Raw genomic sequence first — 6,526 nt, forward strand, 5'->3', positions numbered from 1 at the left:
CCTCAACCAGTGCAGGAGCTTTAAACGCAAGCCGATACATCTTGAGGGAGTTTGGCATCTGCTTCAAGTGCTGTGCTTCCTCTAAACATTCCTTTCGCAATTGTAAGGAAGCTGTTGAATGCGAGGATTGCGGGAGCAGAGAGCATGCGACGGCCCTACATGTCTGGTCAAATGATCTACATACATCAGGGTCGCATGGACGTCAGCCAACTCATGGCGGGGAGTATGGCGGTTAGATACGTACAAAGTGTACTCAGATTTGTAAACCAGGGTTTGTTGGAAAGTCGTGTGCCAAGACACTGCTTGCAAGTGTACTCCCCCAGGGACACCCGGAAATGGCAGTTAGAACATATGCTGTGATAGATGATAAGAGCAATAGATCATTAGGGAAGTCCAAATTGTTTGATCGACTGCACATTGATTGTGGCAAGACCGCATACACTCTGTCGACATGTGCTGGTCCGGTTGTGGTATCAGGTAGGAGGGCGAATAACATAATCATTAAATCACTGGACGGAACTTCACAACTGACTCTCCATACCATGATAGAGTGTTATGAGATTTCGGACGCACGTGAGGAAATTGCCACACCTGAGGTAGCGATGCAACATGCCCACCTTTGTGACATAGCAAAGCATCTCCCTCTTATAGACGGCAATGCCAGTATCCTTCTTCTCATTGGTAGAGATCTCATAGAAGCTCACCGCATACTCGAGCAGCGTACAGGCCCACCCTCATCTCCATATGCCCACCGACTGCGTCTTGGCTGGGTGATAGTTGGAGAAGCATGTCTAGGCAAAGTACATAGGTCAAAATTTATCTCTGTAAGGAAGACCTATCTCCTGCCCAATGGACGCACCACCATTTTTGCGCCATGCACCAGTACTCTCAAAGTGAAAGAGACGTTCAAGGATCGCGAGCTTGGGGTTGACGTGAGTGATGATCCGACATCGATCTTCTTAAGAACGGAAGATGACGATAATTAAACGCGGTCAAGAATAAGCCACAGGATATTCCCAGCGCGATGACATCATTGCTAAACTTGAACGCGGTTAGGAATAGCACATCGCGTGACCGCTTGTGGTCTAACTGCGTACTAAGGGCGTGGCCCAATCACCAACCAGCCCTTCGGTCAGGTGACCCTGGTTTGATATCAAGTTCGATATAAAATCTATTCACAGCGGGCTCAGTTTCCCGCGCCCATAGCCACAACACTATGGTCAGGAGATACGCGCCCGCATCATACCATATACGCCCCCCCCCCTATGACCATACACGCGCGATGGATATAAAAATCCACCGCGCGCCGGGACGCCAGAGTAGAGTTAGTTAGTTAGTTTTGGTCAGTCACGTAGCCACACGTAGTGAAGAAGTAGAAGAATTTATATGTGTTGTAAAGTATTACCTAATCTGTATTTAGTGACTCGCTGAGTAGAATAAAACCATCTAGTCTGTTACAACAAATACGTGTTATCTCTACTGTGAAGTTATTCGCTACTCGCCTTACGCCGCACAATAGACAAGTCTGACATTTCCTTCAAGCGGGAACGCAAGCACGAACAGAGACAACGGGTGGAGAAGAATACACAACGCAAGGGTTTAGAACATTACCTGACTATACGATACGACACGAGAATCATTTCAATGGCATAGCATGGCATTGCATGGCATGGCATAGCATGGCATTGGAAGGCATGAGATGCGATGTGATGGGATGGGATATGGGATGCGGTGCGATGGGATGGGATGGCATGGAATGCGATGGATGGATGGATGCATGGATGGATGGCTGCATGGATAGATAGATAGTTCGATTTTTTGGGTATTTTCCTTTCAACCAAGCGGTCATCAAGTGAGTAACGCCACTGATTTCCTCGGACAACGCCGGGTATCCCGCTAGTCTATATATATAAAGTTGTTCAGCCAAATTATTTCGTAACAGATATTTTCAGAATCAGCACGTCTGGGAGGTGGTTCTGGCTAAAACAAAAATTAAAAAAAAGTTAAAAAGTTAAAGAGTCATAAAAATTCTGTTCATCAATAGATGGCGGTGCGTACAGATTAACGTAACCATCTCTCCATCTACGTTTTTCTTTCTCCCGCTCTCCCCTCCTCCCTCTTTCCTCCCGCTCCTCCCTCTCTCCTCTCGCCTCCCGCTCTCCCCTACTTCGCTCTCTTCTCCCTCTTCCTTATGTCTTCTCCTCATTCTCTTCCCTCCCCCCGCTACATCTTCTCCTCCTCCCTCTCTCCTCTCGCCTCCCGCTCTCCCCTACTTCGCTCTCTTCCCCCTCTTCACTATGTCTTCTCCTCATTCTCTTCCCTCCCTCCGATACATCTTCTCCTCCTCCCTCTCTCCCCTAGCTTGCTCCCCTCCACCTTGTCTCACCTCTTTATCTCTTGATCTTACTCTCTGTTATTGTCTACTCTTTGTCTGTCTCTCTCCCCCTCTCTCTCTCTCTATAACTATATATATATATATATACTAGGTCTATATAGTATCTGTCTCGCTCTGTCTCCCTCTCCCTTCGGCCCTTTCTCTTGCCTAGTATCATCTTATTTTTACTTGTTGTTCTCTCTATCTCTCTTCCTATCTCTCATCTCTCTCTTCTCTCGTCTCTTCGTTCTCTCTTTCTTTGCCCGCTCTCTCTCTCTCTGACTGCTCTCCTCTCTCTTCTCTCTCATCTCGTCTATCCTTTGATAATTACCTTCTTCAATGGTGTTTACTGCGATTTTCATACTATATATAAGACTCTTTGTATTTATCACCGGCAGTCAGTACGTGGATTTTTCTAACTCGCCAAATTTCTCTATAAGTTCAGTTCGTGTGCGATCTAGTAAAATCCAGCCATCGCCATGATCAGCCATTTAGCGCACCTGTCATTTCCATGGTGACTCACCCGATGAACTCATGCTCTACTGCAATCCCCGCGGAAACCCCGGCTTGGTCACGTAGCCGCCCAACTCGTGTGATATTCTTATTCAAACACTGTCTGCATTTACGAACTAAAAAATAAGCGACCAATTTATCTGCTTATTAGAGTGTGCGTATATGCGCGCGTCCCCTATGCTTGCTTTAAAAGCGCAATCGTGCGCGGGCGGGGTGCTGTGTACCCGCGGCGGTGTTTGGAGTTTGTTGTGCGTGCGCGCGTGCCTACATGCCGTGTCTACATGCGCTTCGCTTACCCCGTTACAATCGTTACCCCTAAATATCTACTCCTATATATCTATATTATATATTATATTATATTATATATATATATATATATATAGAAGCCTAAGCGCAATGCACTATGGGATATGGGGGTACCGGACCACAAAGTCCAGCAAAAAAGATTCCCTCATCCTATATGTATTGTGCTGTTACAGGGTATTACCCTGTATGTTATTACCGTATGCCCTCTGACCTTAAACTACGTGAGGCTCTTGTGTTTTTGCTATTGTCCATTTTTGTTCGTGATTGAGCTTGGTCGGCTGATTCTCTATGTAAAGCTTGGTTTACCACAATGTATGTACGTCAGATAAGTCAATTGTGGACTGAAGCTGTCTTATAAAGACACTGCTTATTTATGTAGCCAGTACACTACTGTTTTGCAATATTTCTATACAGTACATATCGATGCAACTGAAGTTAGTTTTATGTGCAAGTATCTGAAGCATGTCCACCCCATCTGTGACAGTGTTCTCTATTTTTATGTTGTAGTTTTTTCACCATTTGGTCAAGTGGTCACATTAAAGACAGACGGTTTAGCTGACTGCTATTTATGAATACTGGATGTTCCATGTTATTTTTGAAGAGGCAGTACAGTGAAAGCAATTATATCAAGCCACAGCTAGTACACGGAGATTGTGTGTGATACCACAGGCATAGGACAACGTCTCCCGTCACGTGATACTGACAACGGTCGCCGCCTATACGGCATAGGACAACGTCTACCGTCACGTGACACTGACAACGGTCGCCGCCTACACGGTATATGCAGACATGCACTCTTCAGAGAATCAGGACTCACAAGCACCCGAGTCAGAATCTAGAGTTCGCACACTCACAGAAAAGGGACTCGACGCATACGAACAGGACAGAGACAATCATCTAGCTGCCTTTAATAAAGTGAAAGAAGAACTAGAAAAATGCCTCTCTGATTCGTCAAGATTTTACAACGACATTCAAGTGATATGTGTGGCGTCACAGAATCTGGCCGTCGCATTCGAGAGATTTCAGACGAAATCTCGTGCTTGCAGAGATTTCCTTCTACGGACCAAGACAAGTGAAGGACAAAAGTTGGCAGATGTCTACAAGGACATTGACGTGGCATATACGTCTCGATTTGATGATGCCTCCAAATCTTTGGAGAGTCGCAGGGATCAGCAAATTGAAGTGAGGTCAAATCACAGTAGCGATCGACGTAGTAGATCCAGTGGAGATACTACGGTCAGTAGAGTATCCAGTGTGGCTGGACACCGCGCAAAGGCTGATGCTGCTCGCGCGAAGGCTGACTACGCGCATAAAGAAGCAGAAATAAGGAGACGTCAACTCAAGATAAAAGAAGAAACAGACCTGCTGCAGGTCGATCTTGATGTGTTACGCAGTGAGAATGAGGCGGCAATGGCGGAGGCTGAAGCTAAGGCACACGAGACATTTACTGGTAGTCAAGACAACCTCTCCGAAACTTCCAGACCCCGAATGGGCATCAATGTGGAGTTTCAGAGCAGTGCTGAGCGCACCATGAGATATGCAGCAGAACACGATGTTTCTGCTATTTAGAAGGAGAGAGACACGCTGGACAAGATACCTATGTTGCAGGCACAGTCGAAGCCAGAGAACTACAACGTAGTGAGATCTGATATGTTTCGTCCAAAGGAACATCGTACCAGATTGAGCTCCAGAGCGACTGAATTTCATCCGAGGGGTATCCAGCCTGACATCTCCGCAAATGTGACAGAGTCACCAAACGCTGTGCACACGGCTACAGACCTTACACGTCTTTTGTTAAAGAAGGAACTTTTGGGTTCACGTTTGATTAATTACAATGATCGTCCGGAGTCTTATGCCTCTTGGAAAATGACTTTTAGGTACGTCACACAAGAGTTACAGGTAACTGCTATAGAAGAGCTCGACCTCCTTGTTAGGTGGCTAGGTCCTGAATCCTCGGGGCAGGCACAGAGTCTGAGAGCGGCAAGTCCCTTGAACCCCGGAAGAGGCCCCGGAGGTGGCTCAGCGTGTGTGGGAGAGACTGGATGATAGGTACGGTGCTCCCGAGAAAGTGGAAGCGGCCCTAAAATGGCGACTTGAGAGTTTCTCAAGGATTACAGGCAGGGACAATAGAAAAAGACGCCAGAGTAGAGTTAGTTAGTTAGTTTTGGTCAGTCACGTAGCCACACGTAGTGAAGAAGTAGAAGAATTTATATGTGTTGTAAAGTATTACCTAATCTGTATTTAGTGACTCGCTGAGTAGAATAAAACCATCTAGTCTGTTACAACAAATACGTGTTATCTCTACTGTGAAGTTATTCGCTACTCGCCTTACGCCGCACAATAGACAAGTCTGACATTTCCTTCAAGCGGAAACGCAAGCACGAACAGAAACAACGGGTGGAGAAGAATACACAACGCAAGGGTTTAGAACATTACCTGACTATACGATACGACACGAGAATCATTTCAATGGCATGGCATTGCATGGCATGGCATTGCATGGCATTGGATGGCATGAGATGCGATGAGATGAGATGGGATGCGGTGCGATGGGATGGGATGGCATGGAATGCGATGGATGGATGGAAGCATGGATGGATGCATGGATAGATAGATAGTTCGATTTTTTGGGTATTTTCCTTTCAACCAAGCGGTCATCAAGTGAGTAACGCCACTGATTTCCCCGGACAACGCCGGGTATCCCGCTAGTCTATATATATAAAGTTGTTCAGCCGAATTATTTCGTAACAGATATTTTCAGAATCAGCACGTCTGGGAGGTGATTCTGGCTAAAACAAAAATTTAAAAAAGTTAAAAAGTTAAAGAGTCATAAAAATTCTATTCATCAATAGATGGTGGTGCGTACAGATTAACGTAACCATCTCTCCATCTACGTTTTTTCCCTCCCGCTCTCCCCTCGCTCTCCCTCCTCCCTCTCTCCTCCCTTTCTCCTCTCGCCTCCCGCTTTCCCCTACTTTGCTCACTTCCCCCTCTTCACTATGTCTTCTCCTCATTCGCTTCCCTCTTCCCCCCCGCTACATCTTCTCCTCCTCCCTCTCTCCCCTAGCTCGCTCCCCTCCACCTTCTCTCACCTCTTTCTCTCTTTCGCTCTCTCTCTCTCTCTCGCCCCTCTCTCTCTCTCTTTCTTTCTTTCTCTTTCACCCATATTTCTCTTCGTCTTTCTCTCTTGATCTTACTCTCTGTTATTGTCTACTCTCTGTCTGTCTCTCTCTCCCTCTCTCTCTCTTTCTCTTTCTTTCTCTTTCACCCATATTTTTCTTCGTCTTTCTCTCTTGATCTTACTCTCTGTTATTGTCTACTCTCTGTCTGTCT

This window comes from Priapulus caudatus, unplaced genomic scaffold (assembly GCF_000485595.1).
Source record: "Priapulus caudatus unplaced genomic scaffold, Priapulus_caudatus-5.0.1 Scaffold1450, whole genome shotgun sequence".
Lineage (NCBI taxonomy): Eukaryota > Metazoa > Priapulida > Priapulimorpha > Priapulimorphida > Priapulidae > Priapulus > Priapulus caudatus.